This window comes from Bos indicus x Bos taurus, chromosome 1 (assembly GCF_003369695.1).
Source record: "Bos indicus x Bos taurus breed Angus x Brahman F1 hybrid chromosome 1, Bos_hybrid_MaternalHap_v2.0, whole genome shotgun sequence".
Lineage (NCBI taxonomy): Eukaryota > Metazoa > Chordata > Mammalia > Artiodactyla > Bovidae > Bos > Bos indicus x Bos taurus.
The window spans coordinates 120,903,713-120,920,070 of NC_040076.1; positions in this window are offsets into that span (position 1 = coordinate 120,903,713).

Sequence of the window (16,358 nt, forward strand, 5' to 3'; positions counted from 1 at the left end):
GGTTATTTTAATCTAATCTTTTGACCTACAGAGTTTAAGAGAACTGAAACAAAATCAAAGAATTTTGTATGTTGTATATAAATACTCCTGATGGTGTCTCTGGTCACCCTGTGTTAGTGCTCTCTAAAAGAAGAGGGGTAGAGAGTGGAAACACCTAGATCTGGTTAAGGGTCTCCCCCTGAGCTTGCCTGAGACTATGCATTCTTCTTAAGTCTAACCTGGCATACTACTGAGCATACAGGAATGAGAACAGTAAACAAATGTGTGTAGAATTAAATCACAAATGCTAGCTTAATGAAACATCTTAATGAAGAAGATAGTTTTCTCTAACTGAGAAGTCATGATTATATATGGTACAAAAGAATGAACTTTTCGGGAGGGAGGGGACATGAGTGCACCTATGACTGATTCTTGTTGATGCTTGACAGAAAAAAAAAATTCTGTAAAGCAATTATCCCTCAAATAATTAAATAATAATTAACCATCAAATAATTTAAAAAATAAAAAAGAATGAACTTGAATATAGTATAAAGTGATAAAATAGTGTTTTAAATATTTTATATTGTATTTAATTAAAAAAAATTTAACCGTGCCATGTGGCATGTGGGATCTTAGTTCCTCTGCTGCTGCTGCTGCTAAGTCGCTTTGCAGGGATAAAATTCTCACCCCCTACATTGTAAGCATGGAGTCTTAACCACTGGACCACTTGGGAAGTCTAATATTTTATATATTAAATCATAAGAAAACAGTTGAATTCTAGTGTCTGAATTTTCTATATCTGTCGCAGTATATATCCAATTCTCAGAACTACACAAGGGATTTTTATATGGATATGTTAATATATTCTTCCCAAGGTATTTCCTAAATAGATTTTTTCTTTCTTTAGTCCTTGGAAACTTTCTAAGTTTTGAAGTGTTTTCACAATGACTATTGGCAATATTCATTGAATGAACATTTCTCCTGTTACCTAATTGTTTATTTTGAATCTCCAGTTTTCTTTAGTGGCTTTCAGTGGACTGCTCTGCTTGTATGATAGGCTTATACTCTGGATATATATTTAACAATGTTTTAAATGCCATATTATTTCCCTGAAATTTTCCTAAGCCATCAAATCTGTTAGAATCCTTCAGCATCAAACTTGATTTTCCTATCTTCTGCCATCCCTCTTCCAATATGGCATCATAAAATATAAGCTGCAAAATACTTTACATCCCACACTGATTAAAACTTTATTTTACATGTCACATCTTTTCAAGAATCTCCCATCATCTTCCTCCACAACACACACAGCCAGCTAAGTATATAAAGCATTTCTTAGATCTCTTCCCTATTGGAGCTAATATTTGTTGAGAATAGGATGTGTAAGATATTGGGCTGAACCCGTTAACTGAATGCATTATGAGAGTTTCCTCATAATCATCATATGAGGGAGGGACATTACTGACTTCAAGCTGTAGACGTGGATATTAGGTCTGAAAAGACTAAGCACCATGTATCTATGAGATCACTCCTGAGCCATGGCTATATCATCTCTGGTCATCTGACTCTGAGGACCACACTCTCCACATGAAATAACTCATCTTACTGCATTTAATGTTCTTGACTTAGTTTTCAGCCATTGCTTCTTTGGAGTAAAAATCTATGTCCCCTCTGGCTAGACACAAAGCTAGAAATGCCAGAAAGAGTGAGGTTGATTAGCCTTTAGGATACGGACTGAGCTATTTCCATGAGCGGGTCTCTTCTAAGGATGGGTTTGACTGATGGTCAGGTGACCAGATCCAGGGACATGATACAGACATGAGTGGAGAAGACACATCATTTGTCCTCCTCTACTGGGAAGAACAAAGTTAGCAAGTTACAAACTTCAAGCTATAAGACAGAAAGCAAACTACAACAGACACAAGAGTAAGTTTTCTCTCCACTCTTTCTAATATGAGAGGAAAAGCAGCACTGTCTCCCTCCCTCTCTAGAGTAAGGACTGCTTTTCAGTGCTTGCAGAAAAGGTGTCATTGAGAAGATTCTGTGTTTCTCACCACTTGCTCCAATTCTTCATCCACATAGGCTCCAATTGTCAAATTCCCAATTATTTTTTATGCTCTGTTCTAAAAGAACTCTAATTTGATTCCCAGCAGAATAAATATTCAAGAAAGCAGTAGTTTCAAAGACTCCAAATACTTATGATTACAAAAACAATTTTGAATTAGCTCTTAATTGGTTTGAATTATTTACAATCGGTTGAACCAGATGCTGTCACTATTCAGACATTTGAGACAGTTGAACTTTCATAAGAATTCTGAACCAATTTGAAACAAATACAGTTAAATCAATTAGCAAGGACCTAAAAACTTTTGATAAATCAGAACTCAATAAGTTCTTTGAATTTCATTGCGGACCTCTTTTAGCAGAATCCTAACTGTATTACCCTATCACTCCAACTCAATGTTTTAATTACTATCATATTAATTTTCTTAAATTGCACCCTTCATTGAGGGCATATGAGGTACTAAATACTGTGCTAAATGCAGATAACATTCTTGGCACTCATATCATAAGTTTTGATTATTCATAAATTATAGAACCAGAATCCAAAATTAGTGCCTCATTAAATTTTTTTCACATTCTGAACTCAGTCTTAATATTCTTATAGCTTTATATAAATATTTTTATGTTTTCTAGTTATTTTGATATACTTTCCATTCTTTCAACACACCTGAAACTTCTTTCCTTTGAATTCACAATTTGATAAACAGCAGCATTTAATTTTGGACTCATCAAAGTTGCCCTTAATGTAAAGAATATTTGTTGTATATTTGGGCTGCCTGCCATTAATTTCCTCTTTATTGTTCTTTTAAAACTTATTTTTAATTGGAGGATAGCTGCTTTACAGTGTTGTGTTGGTTTCTTCTGTGCATCAATATGAATCATCTATAAGTATGTTCTTTAACTTACTAAATTTTTATTGGAGTATGGTGATTCTGAATGTTATGTTAGTTTCTGCTATACAGCAGCAGAGTGAATCAGTTATACATATATCCACTCCTTTAGATTCTTTCCCATATATATCATTACAGAGTACTGAGTAGAGTTCCTTGTGCCATACAGAGGTTCCATATTAGTTATCTGTTAGGTAGCACAAGTGGTAAAGAATCCACCTGCTGATACAGGAGACACAAGAGACCGAGTTCAATCCTTGGGTCAGAAAGATCCCCTGGAGTAGAGAATACCCACTCCTGTATTCTTGCCTGAGAAATCCCATGGAAAGAGGAGTCTGGCAGGCTACAGTCCATGGGGCTGCAAAGAATCAGGAATGACTGAGCACACACACACATATTTTATCTATAAATTAAAAGACACTTACTTCTTGGAAGGAAAGTTATGACCAACCTAGATAGCATATTGAAAAGCAGAGACATTACTTTGCCAACAAAGGTCTGTCTAGTCAAGGCTTTGGTTTTTCCAGTAGTCATGTATGGATGTGAGAGTTGGACTGTGAAGAAAGCTGAGTATCGAAGAATTGATGCTTTTGAACTGTGGTGTTGGAGAAGACTCTTGAGAGTCCCTTGGACTACAAATAGATCCAACCAGTCCATTCTAAAGGAAATCAATCCTGGGTGTTCACTGGAATGACTGATGCTAAAGCTGAAACTCCAATACCTTGGCCACCTCATGTGAAGAGTTGACTCATTGGAAAAGATGCTGGGAGAGATTGGGGGCAGGAGGAGAAGGGGACAACAGAGGATGAGATAGCTGGATGGCATGACCAACTCGATGGACATGAGTTTGAGTGAACTCTGGGAGTTGGTGATGGACAGGGAGGCCTGGCGTGCTGTGACTCATGGGGTCGCAAAGAGTCGGACATGACTGAGCCACTGAACTGAACTGAACTGAATTGATAGTAGTGTGTATTCCTCTTCTTTTGGTAACATATCCTGAGTTTATTCTGGGGAAGCATCACTGCCACATTAGTAATCCTTTCCTGCCATAATAATTGGTTTATGTATAGCACATGATTCAATCACAGCTAATCAGAATTAATTTAGGATCTAGGCTGGAAAGAAAGGTGCTATTTAACAGTCTTTATTTGCACTTGGGAGAATATGGTTGGAGTTACTCTCAATGAAGAAAGTGTCTATTTGAGGAACTGGGTGAGAGTTGGGGGGGGGGGGAACCCAAACATCCCAATGACAGTGCTTGAACCTTGGATCAGTCTTTCCATTATAGGAGTCAATAATTTTATCTTACTGCTTTTTCTCTTCAAAAGCCAATTTACATTGCATTTTGTCATTTACTTCTATTTGTCTCCTCCATTCAGAAACAATTTATTCTATCCTATACTTTTATAGAGATAAGAGTAAAGAGCAGGACTTACGAAGAAGGTGGGACTTAAATCATCCTATACATTCTATATTCTTTCTCCTTATCCACTCAAGAAAAATTAATTTGGCTATTATGTTTTCATGAAGAGAATATATATATGTGTGTGTGTATATATATATATATATATATATATATCTCACATGTCTTTTTAAAAATGCTGCTACTGCTAAGTCGCTTCAGTCGTGTCCGAGTCTGTGCGACCCCATAGATGGTAGCCCACCAGGATCCCCCATCCCTGGGATTCTCCAGGTAAGAACACTGGAGTGGGTTGCCATTTCCTTCTCCACTATTTTAAAATAAGCAAATCTAAATTACACAAAGTACTCTGTTTTTCCTAATAAGAAATACAGATATTTTGTGCGTGTTTAAAAAAAGTCAACAGTGCTAAGAGATTTCTTCTTAACTTCATATCAAAGTGCAAATCCAGTTAATTCTATCATAGACTAGAAGTACAATGAAAACACATTTGTAAATGGATTCTATGGCCCTATGTGTATAAAACATTTTAAGAATGTCTCTTAGCAATCAGAATCTTTCCTGACCTTATATTAATGCTAAAGATGACCATTACATTATATTCACAGCTTCACCAGTGATGTCTCAGTCTATCTGCTGGGCCACCAAAAGAAAGCCAGTGGACAGAATAGTTCCCAGGAACTGTGTTCACCCACCGTGCATCAAAATAGACAGCATTAAGGTGTCATCTACAAACAGATCAGGAGAAGGCAGTGGCACCCCACTCCAGTACTCTTGCCTGGAAAACCCCAGGGATGGGGGAGCCTGGTGGGCTGCCGTCCAAAGGGTCGCACAGAGTCGGACATGACTGAAGCGACTTAGCAGCAGTAGTGACTTAGCAGCAGTAGCAGCAGTACAAACAGATCACCTTCTATACAAGGGGCAGAGACTGATTTTCTGGCATAGTGTATTTTTTTCCTACTAAAAAGTATTGTTGTACTACATGAAATTTAAAAATAAACTTGTTTCCTTCTTATGAAACATTTATTTGAAAAATCCCAAACAGGCCATTGCCAAGCAAGAATACAATGATTTCTAAACTTGTTTTCAATTTTGTGTGTGTATGGAAACAGAGGTTTACTCAATGATTGTTGTAGATTTTCTTGAGATGATTCTTTTCATGTTGTTGACAAGGGAAAGTTTTCTTGATAAAAAAAAGAGAAGATACATATATTCATATAGCTGATTCATTTTGCTGTACGTTAGAGACTAACACAACAATGTAAAGCAACTATTGTTCAATAAAAATTTTAAAAATATGTAATCATTCTCTTGTGTTTGTGTGTGTATGGCATCATGTGATTATGTTTATACATACTTGAGCTAAGCATGGAAATCTTGTTTTTATTCATTCACTAAGTAATGTCCTACTCTTTGAGACCCCCATGTACTGCAGCACACCAGGCTCCTCTGTCCTCCACTGTCTCCCAGAATTTGTTCAAATTCACTTCCATTGAGTCGGTGATGCTATCTAACTATCCCATTCTCTGTCATTCCCTTCTTTTGCCTCCAATCGTTCCCAGCATCAGAATCTTTTCCAATGAGTCAACTCTTCGTTCATATCAGGTGGCCAAAATATTGGAGTTTCAGCTTTGGCATCAGTCCTTCTAATGAATATTCAGAGTTGGTTTCCTTTAGGATTGATTGGTTTGACCTCCTTGCAGTCCATGGGATTTTCAAGAGTCTTCTCTAGCACCATGATTCAAAATCATCAATTTTTTGGTGCTCAGACTTTTTTATGGTCCAGCTCTCACATCCATATATGACTACTGGAAAAACCATTCTATGTTTAAGATTTTCCTGACATACTGGGTTGGCCAAAGAGTTCATCTGGGTTTTTCCATTCGCTGTTACAGAAAAACCCAAATGAACTTTTTTGCCAACCCAACACATACTCTTTAAGTTTGTCACTAAAGGTGAGAGAGAAAGCTTTTCGTGGAAAGAAGCATGGGTCATTTCTAAACCCTGGTGTCTGAACAAGGGAACCGCCTTGAGAATGGAGAAACATGAACCAGCATCATTTGGGTCTTATAATTTTTGGATCTTGAAGGCAGAATTCATGAGGACACTTTGAAATTAACACTTCACTCTGTTTTATATTTTTTGTAATATCATTTGTTGAGTTTCATATATCTGTACTCAGTATTTTAAAGTAGTATTCATTTTGTAACTTAAAAACTACACATTCACACAAATGCAGTAACCTATTAGACAAGGTTTTGAAATGCTACCATCTTTATTAAATTTATAAATTGTAGGACATAATATTTTAATCAAGCCTCAGAATATTATCAAAATTATTAAGGCAAGCTCTTTTCTAAACTAGATTCCAAGTAATTTTTGGATAAAATTACTACTTTTAAAAAATAAGGATATACTGCTTGATTAAAGTGGATTTGATGTAACATCTGGAAAATGTCACATTTTCCCCAAAATGCCTAGATAGGCAAAAAAAGGAGTCTGCTACTAGTATATTCCACAAGTACTAAGTCATATGTGGTTTTAAACAACAGCCAGGGGGAAACATACCTATCATAAAAGCACCATATGCCTTATTCGTACTGCTTGTCTAGCAGATATTCAGACATCACACTTAAATACTTTCTAGTATTTCCCTAGGAGAGCAGTTTTCCCTGAGATAAATAAATGAAAGAAGAAAGAAGTGGGAAAGAAAAAGTGTTGTTGCTTTCCTTTAAAATTTATATATACTATTTATGGTACTGAGTTTCTGTTTGCTATTGAGTTCTACCAAGGATTTCATGATATTAAGAAAGCCATTGACTTATGAAATAGATCTTGTCCCATGTCATGTTCTGATTTCCCAGGAGGACTGAGCCAGTCTCAGAGACAGAGAAGAAACTAAGGGAAATTGGGACCCCTTCCTCTTAGTAGCTGCTCCAGAAAACCACCAGATAGGAGAGAAAACGAGCCAATTGGTTCTTGTTGATATTCTGGCTCTTTCAGTTACTGCCTGAATTCCACTGGGCTACAGATTTAAACTTTTTGACCCTCTAGAGTTTCCTGTGGTATAAAATGGCTAAAATAATGCATAGAAGAAAAAAAAAAAGGTACAAATACATAAAAAACTTCCCATAGAGTGATTTCTATAAAACTCTAAATTATTATTTTGTTTATTTCTTTTTCTTATGAAGATTAAAAGGCATTTCTTGCTATTTGAAGAAGAAAAAAATATTCTGTCAAGACTTCTAAATTTAACAATGATAAAGCCATTTTTTCTAAATATCAGTTCAGTTCAGTTCAGTCTCTCATTTGTGCTCGACTCTTTGTGACCCCATGGACTGCAGCATGCCGGGCTTCCCTGTCCATCACCAGCTCCCGGAGTTTACTCAAACTCATGTCCATTGAGTCGGTGATACCATCCAACCATCTCATCCTCTGTTGTCCCCTTCTCCTCCTGCCTTCAATCTTTCCAGCATCAGGGTCTTCTCTAATGAGTCAGCTTTTCCTATCAGGTGGCCAAAGTTTTGGAGTTTCAGCTTCAACATCAGTCTTTCCAATGAATATTCATGACTGATTTCCTTTAGGATGGACTGGTTGGATCTCCTTGCAGTTCAAGGGACTCTCAACAATCTTCTCAAACACCACAGTTCAAAAGCATCAATTCCTTAGTGCTCAGCTTTAGTCCAACTCTCACATCCATACATGACTACTGGAAAAACCATAGCTTTGACTAGACGGATCTTTGTTGGCAAAGTAATGTCTCTGCTTTTGAATATGCTATCTAGGTTGGTCATAATTTTTCTTCCAAGGAGCAAGTGTCTTTAAATTTCATGGCTGCAGTCACCATCTGTGCTGGGGTCCAGCCCCGGTGGATCCAGGGAATTCGAAGTGGGGACGGGGACGGCGTCGGCGAGGATCAGGAAACAATTGTTTAATTAAACGTTAATTAAGGATATAAAGAGTAATAGAATAAGGATAGCTCAGTGAGGAAATTCAGTGGAGAAAAGAGGCTGAATAATTCAGCCAGAAGGTAAGAGAAAGAACGACATGGTGAGACCAAGTTTCAGTGAACAAGGCCTGCACTTTATTTTCCAAAGTAGTTTTTATACCTTAAGTTATGCATAGAGGATAATGGGGGAAGGGGTAGAGTCATGCAGTAAGCCAGGCTTTCTTCCTGCAAATTTATCATATGCAAAAGTTTAGGTGATTTGCATCATCTTCTGGCCCGGAGGCCTTTTTCTCTAAAGGTGATTATTCTAAAGTCAGGCGCCAGCCTCCAAAAAGCATTAGATAAAGTTGCATTCCTACAAAGCAAAGGTGTGGTGGGCTATAACAAGAAAAAGAATTAACTCAAGTGTCCCAGGTTACAAACATTAAAGCTACTACTTACACCAATTATATTAATCAATACACTGCCAGGGACACAGCAGATAAGGGATATGGAAACTTAGCAGCAAACATTGGCCCAACAAGTGAAAATCCCTTCACCAATACAATTTCTAATCAATCTTTTAACTGCTCAAAGGAATCTGTATTTAGACAGTTTAGAACATCTCCTGCCTCTCACAGTTGGGAGGCTCTGAACAATCACGTGTGGCCGGAAAAACCTATTCAGGCAGGCTAGAGGATTTCCAAAGGAGTTTGTAGGTTAAACACTGTCACACCCAGGAATTATTAACTAGAGCTGTAAGCTAACTCTTTTTTTCAGAGAGAGGTAGTGGGGGACAGCCCCCCGTAAAGTCAGAGGTGTAGGTGAAAGCACAAAGCAGAAAGTAGGCAGACTCTGGTTTTGGGGGTAGATGGGGGACTCCTGAGGCTCGATCCCGCCTTTGTGTATGCCGAGCCTTCTTCCTCATGACCTTTATCATGGGCAGAGTTCCTCACGCTGGCTCCCGGCAGTGATAGAATTTCAGTTGAGCTATTCCAGATCCTGAAAGATGATGCTGTGGAAAGTGCTGCACTCAATATGCAATATGCAATATGCACTCAATATGCAATATGCCGGCTCCCGGCATTTCTGCAGTGATTTTGGAGCCCAAAAAGATAAAGTCTGCCACTGTTTCCCCATCTATTTGTCATGAAGTGAAGAGACCAGATGCCATGATCTTAGTTTTCTGAATGTTGATCTTTAAGCCAACTTTTTCACTCTTTTCTTTCAATTTCATCAAGAGGCTCTTTAGTTCTTGACTTTCTGCCATAAAGGTGGTGCCATCTGCGTATCTGAGGTTATTGATATTTCTCCCAGCAATCTTGATTCCAACTTGTGCTTCATCCAGCCCAGTGTTTCTCATGATGTACTCTGCATATAAATTAAATAAGCAGGGTGACTACATACAGCCTTGATATACTCCTTTCTGTATTTGGAACCAGTCTATTCTATGTCCAGTTCTAACTGTTGCTTCCTGACCTGCATACAGATTTCTCAAGAGGCAGGTCAGGTGGTCTGGCATTTCCATCTCTTTCAGAATTTTCCACAGTTTATTGTGATCCACACAGTCTAACGCTTTGGCACAGTCAATAAAGTGCTTTCAATTTTTATAATGTATGAATTAACCATTATTTATTAACCTTTTGTCCAGAAAAATTCCCACATATTAGGTGTTTTTGCTTTAATTAGAAAAGTGAAAAGATATAGTTCGTACTTTGCTCTATTCATTGTATAATCTGAACAATGGAAATACATATGAAAATGGGGTATAATGATGGGCAAAATACAATAAATTATAATGATATTGTTATATGGAAGTAATATTAATAGACTTGAAGATCCTATCACTAGGCTTTCAGATTACTTTAGTGAAGGGACTAAAATGTTTGGGTTGTTTTCTACCAGCTTCACTCTATACTGCTGCTGCTGCTGCTAAGTCACTTCAGTCGTGTCTGACTCTGTGCTACCCCATAGATGGCAGCCCACCAGGCTCGCCCGTCCCTGGGATTCTAGGTCTTGTGTATCCATTATCTCCTGTTAATCCATTTGATGACACTTTGCACTAGGTATTATTATACATGTTCCAACTCAAACAATATGTCGAGCTAAAAATCCAAGCCCTGGAGATATTATTTACAAAAAACTAACATGGTTAACAAAGGATGAATCTGATATTCTAAATCAAGTCATCTTTTTTCCAAAGTTCATGCCTTTCACCCTACTTCCAATTCCCATATTATGGATATTTATGCAGCCTTGTCTATCATGTAAATATTGAATGAGTTGTGGTCAGAGAAGAGCTTTACAGAGCAGAAACTACTACTTCATGAACAGAGGTCCCTATGTACTTGAGTTACAAATTAGAATGAAGAAATGGTTTTTCTATATATTCAGTGCTCTAAGTGGCAATTGACTTCCAAAGCCAACATGCCAGAGCCCACTTAGCTTAATATGGATGAATTTCACTAAGGGTGATATTTTAGCTTCTGATGATCTCCTTTTCTCTCTTACTTCCTTTAATCTTTCCTCTATATTAAAGTCAGAGATAATTCTTTAAGTCTCACTATTTTTCTTTTTTCTTTTTCAAAGCTTGCATTTTCTGTGTTTGAAGGCCCCAATTCTTCATCTATCCTCCAAAGTCCTACATAAGCTGGTTCCCTCATCTCACAGCACCATCTCCAGCACCATCTCAAATCATTCTTTCTCAGTCCATGCACCCCAAGCACACTGGCTTCTTTCCGATGCTTGAAACATATCAGAATCTTTAAACATACTCTCTGTCTGGAAATATATTCATCCCACCCCCTCAATTTTTTAATAATTTAATTAACTCATGCAGAACACAGCTTTATATCTTGATTCAAATACAATTTTGATTAAAAAAAGTCCCTGACCCACCATGCTAGATTCACTACGTGCTTTTATAACTTCTGTAATGTTCTCTTTGCTGTAGGACTCATGAGAGTTTGATGTTACATTCTTTGACAATTATTTGGTTAGTGTATTCAGTACTAAACTTTAAGTTCCTTGAGAACAAAATCCCTTTTGTTCAGCATTGTTAGGCTTTCGATTTCCTGGCTGTTTTGCTCACCATAATATTAATACCCAAGAAAGCGCTAGGCACAAGTAATCAATAATTATTTGCATAAAAATAAAACATATTCTTTTAAATTATATTCTTCATCATTTCTTTCATCTAGATGGATACTAAAGGACTTACAAAAACAAATTTGGAAAAATTAGTGACAGAGTACAAAGCACATAAATAATCATGTTGGGAAGAGCATAGCATGTTAGGATATTTGTATTTAGTGATTTCAACCATTGCAGAGAACACTCTACCAGCAGACACAATGGTCCACTCTGTAGATATCAGCTGACTTTTCTTTCCCTAGTAATCCCGAAACATGACCAATGGATTCATGCACAAAGTGAATATGGCTTCAGAAAGGGTGTTATAAATGGGTTCTGCAACAAACATCTCCATTTGACAAAGCTTTTTTGCCACTAATGGTGCCCTTGTTGCCATTAGCAAATGCCAAAGCTGAAATCCAGATATGGTATCTGAATTCCAACAGACCATCTGTCCATCTGATAGCAAAGTGACTACATCATACATTTCTTTCATGGAGGGTTCCTCACAGTGATCGATATTTCTACTTTTCTCCCCATCTGCTTCACTATTGCTAACACTGCCATCTTTGGACTTACTAAAGACTTTATTCTCCACTATGGTATTCTAAATCATGTTGTTTTGACTAAATAACTCATTTAGTTTTTTTTTTTTTTCTTTTTTTAAAGCAATGGGCTTATACCTATAATATTCACTGCTCTTACAATATACCCTACTAGAAGCAGTTGGCTTTGTAGAACAATGGAACAATGAAGTAACTTGCTGAAGGCTCACTGACAGCTGAGAACAAAATTTTGCAAATTTGGGCACTGTCCTACAAAATTCAGTGCATATTTCGAACCAATAGCCTTCCATGACCAGTATACACTGGTTTAGAATTTAACAGATGGATATAAGAATGTTTTTTCTCTCTTATGAACTCGATATCGCATGTGTCTATTTTTTGCTTCCTGTCTGAATGCTTTGGGTTCAATTAGTTTAAAATGTTAGTTGAAAATAAGAAATAATTCCAATAAGGGACAAAAATTATTTTTGAAAATGAAAATTATGATTGCTACCTTACCATTTGGGGCTTTTGAGGTAAACAGGCAAAGTAATAAGGTATTCTATTCTGTTATGATAGATACCAACTATTAAGGAGAGAATTCTGTGTAGGGTCCAATAGACTATCTGGGAATTGCCTTAGTATTTCAATGCTCAAGTAAAGTTAATAGAAGACTACATATAAATAATGAAGGGAAAATTACTTAGTGATTAGACCTTGGGAAACAAATATTTAGGTTGCTAGGCTATCTTAAACTGTGGAAAATCCTGGACAAGACAGATTAAAGGAATGTAGTAGAAGAAGGAAATCAGAAATGTTAAACACCATCTTATGATCAATTACTTTCCTCATTATTTTAAATAAAGAATATTGAGGATGAAATTGTGACTGAAATAGGAGAGGAATTAACATTCTCCAAAAATAGTTATGGTGCTAGGGCTATTTTTAGGACTATTTTTCTACTTTCAGGAGGAAAAGAATGAAAGTATCATCATTTATATAAAGAATAGTTGCACCATGTGAGTAGAAATATGCTGTTGCATTGTTGTTGCTATTCAAAGTTTAAATATGGCAAGAGAAAGTATGGATGCCAAGTAATCCAAGGGTTGGGAGTTACCACACACTATTAGTTCATGTTCAACCCTATCATATTCTTCTTTCTTCTAGACTCTCCTTTGTACCGACAGGCTAAAGACAGCAAATTACATTTCACATACCCTCTTGTCAACTAGGTTCTGGTTGCCTTCTTCAAGGGAGACCCAGCACCAGATGAAAAGGCTGTCAGCAGGTGCAAACTCTTCTCTTCTGGCAGCAGGAGGTGAATGACTGGCTCCTGCAAAAGCACTGGTGGTTCCAGACGTCATGCCAAACTCCAAAGGTAGCAAGAGTATCTTTGAGACAGTCTACCTTTCTATTCTTTTCCACAGTACTGTAGAGTGCTACTCTCAAAATACTAGTGAGGAGTCCTATACTCCTCTGCTCAGAATCTGCCATGTTCAGGCACACACACCAAAGAGGATAAACCTGATAAATGACCTGAAATGTAAAAGGTTTATGTTGCAAGTACGAGGTTCTCCCTCCCCCACCAAAAAAGAAAAGAAACAAGAAAAGAAGTTATGTGAAATTGATTATTCTGATGATACAAGTAGAATAAGGTTCTAAGCAGCCACTTGAATTGCTGTGCACAGTATGCTTTCATTATTATTCCGCCCCCCCGCCATTCTTCTCATACACAAAGAAGGAAATTAAGACAATACCAAACAATCAGCCTCAAAGAGGATATTTTTATTTTTGGAGATGCTTTCAACAGCTAATGAATGAGACCACTAATTTGCATCAGGGCAGATTGTCACTTGTATCCTGGAAACCACCCTTAAAATATATTTTCAGAGCTTGTATAATACTGTGGTACTCAGGTGAATAAAAGAAATGAATTCAATAGCATACATCTTAGCAGCCTTAACACTACGCCACCATACATTTCCTGCCCCCTCAAAGAGCTAGCACAAGTTTGGCATTTCTAAAAGCCATAGATTATTATAGAGCCACTGCATTCTCACAGTTCTCAATTAGCAATGATGTTCTATACATGATAAAGATGATAAATTCTATGTATATATGTATACTAAAATATGTTGGTTAAATTTTTTTTGAAGTAATTAATCTGCTAGATAAAACAATTTTTTGGATAAATTTTTTGGATAAATACTGTTTTATGGCTGAAAATTTGGATTTCAAATTTGGGAATATGGATGAAAGATGAGGATGCTAAGTCTCCTAGCAGTTGGCATAAGGAGCGCCTAAACAAAACAATTTATATTATCATAAGGTATTTTTCCTTGTCCTAACCTCTCCTGGGCTATACACTGTTAAACTCTCTAAAAGTCATCAGTAGCCTAGGTTGTTCTTGTTCAGTTGCGAAATGGTGTTTGACTCTTCATGACCCCATGGACTGCAGCATGTCAGGCTTCTCCATACCACACCATCTCCCAGAGTTTGCCCAATTGCATGTCCATCTTTGATGCCATCCAACCATCTCATCCTCTGTTGCTCTCTTTTCCTTCTGTCTTCAATCTTTCCCAGCATCATGGTCTTTTCCAATGAGTCAGCTGTTTGCATCAGGTGGCCAAAGTATTGGAGCTTCAGCTTCAGTATCAGTCCTGCCAGTGAATATTCAGGGTTGAATTCCCTTTAAGATTGACTGGTTTAATCGCCCTGCTCTTCAAGGGACTCTCAAAGAGTCTTCAACACCACAGGTTGAAAGCATCAATTCTTCAGCACTCTGCCATCTTTATGTTCCAACTCTCACATCCATACATGACTACTGGAAAGACTTTACTATATGGGCCTTTGTCTTTACCATATATATATATAGTATGTTTATACTATATTAAAAAATATGTATATAAAGCCTTTACTATATAGACCTATACTATATATACTATGGCTGTCTGGGGAGGCCTTACAAATAGCTGTGAAAAGAAGACAAGTGAAAAGCAAAGGAGAAAAGGAAAGATATAAACATCTGAATGCAGAGTTCTGAAGAACAGCAAGAAGAGATAAGAAAGCCTTCTTCAGCGATCAATGCAAAGAAATAGAGGAAAACAACAGAATGGGAAAGACTAGGGATCTCTTCAAGAAAATCAGAGATACCAAAGGAACATTTCATGCAAAGATGGGCTGGATAAAGGACAGAAATGGTATGGACCTAGCAGAAGCAGAAGATATTAAGAAGAGATGGCAAGAATACACAGAACTATACAAAAAAGATCTTCATGACCCAGATAATCACGATGGTGTGATCACTGACCTAGAGCCAGACATCCTGGAATGTGAAGTCAAGTGGGCCTTAGAAAGCATCACTACGAACAAAGCTAGTGGAGGTGATGGAATTCCAGTTGCTCTATTCCAAATCCTGAAAGATGATGCTGTGAAAGTGCTGCACTCAATATGCCAACAAATTTGGAAAACTTAGCAGTGGCCAGAGGACTGGAAAAGGTCTGTTTTCATTTCAATCCCAAAGAAAGGCAATGCCAAAGAATAGTCAAACTACTGCACAATTGCACTCATCTCACACACTAGTAAAGTAATGCTCAAAATTCTCCAAGCCAGGCTTCAGCAAAATGTGAACCGTGAATTTTCAGATGTTCAAGCTGGAATTAGAAAAGGCAGAGGAACCAGAGATCAAATTGCCAACATCTGCTGGATCATGGAAAAAGCAAAAGAGTTCCAGAAAAGCATCTATTTCTGCTTTATTGACTAGCCAAAGCTTTTGACTGTGTGGATCACAATAAACTGTGGAAAATTCTGAAAGAGATGGGAATACCAGACCACCTGATCTGCCTCTTGAGAAATTTGTAAGCAGGTCAGGAAGCAACAGTTAGAACTGGACATGGAACAACAGACTGGTTCCAAATAGGAAAAGGAGTTCATCAAGGCTGTATATTGTCACCCTGTTTATTTAACTTATATGCAGAGTACATCATGAAAAACACTGGACTGGAAGAAACACAAGCTGGAATCAAGATTGCTGGGAGAAATATCAATAACCTCAGATATGCAGATGACACCACCCTTATGGCAGAAAGTGAAGAGGAACTAAAAAGCCTCTTGATGAAGGTGAATGTGGAGAGTGAAAACGTTGGCTTAAAGCTCAACATTCAGAAAACAAAGATCATGGCATCCGGTCCTATCACTTCATAGGTAATAGATGGGGAAACAGTGGAAACAGTGTCAGACTTTATTTTTTTGGGCTCCAAAATCACTGCAGATGGTGACTGCAGCCATGAAATTAAAAGACGCTTACTCCTTGGAAGGAAAGTTATGACCAACCTAGATAGCATATTGAAAAGCAGAGACATTACTTTGCCAACAAAGGTTAGTCTAGTGAAGGCTATGGT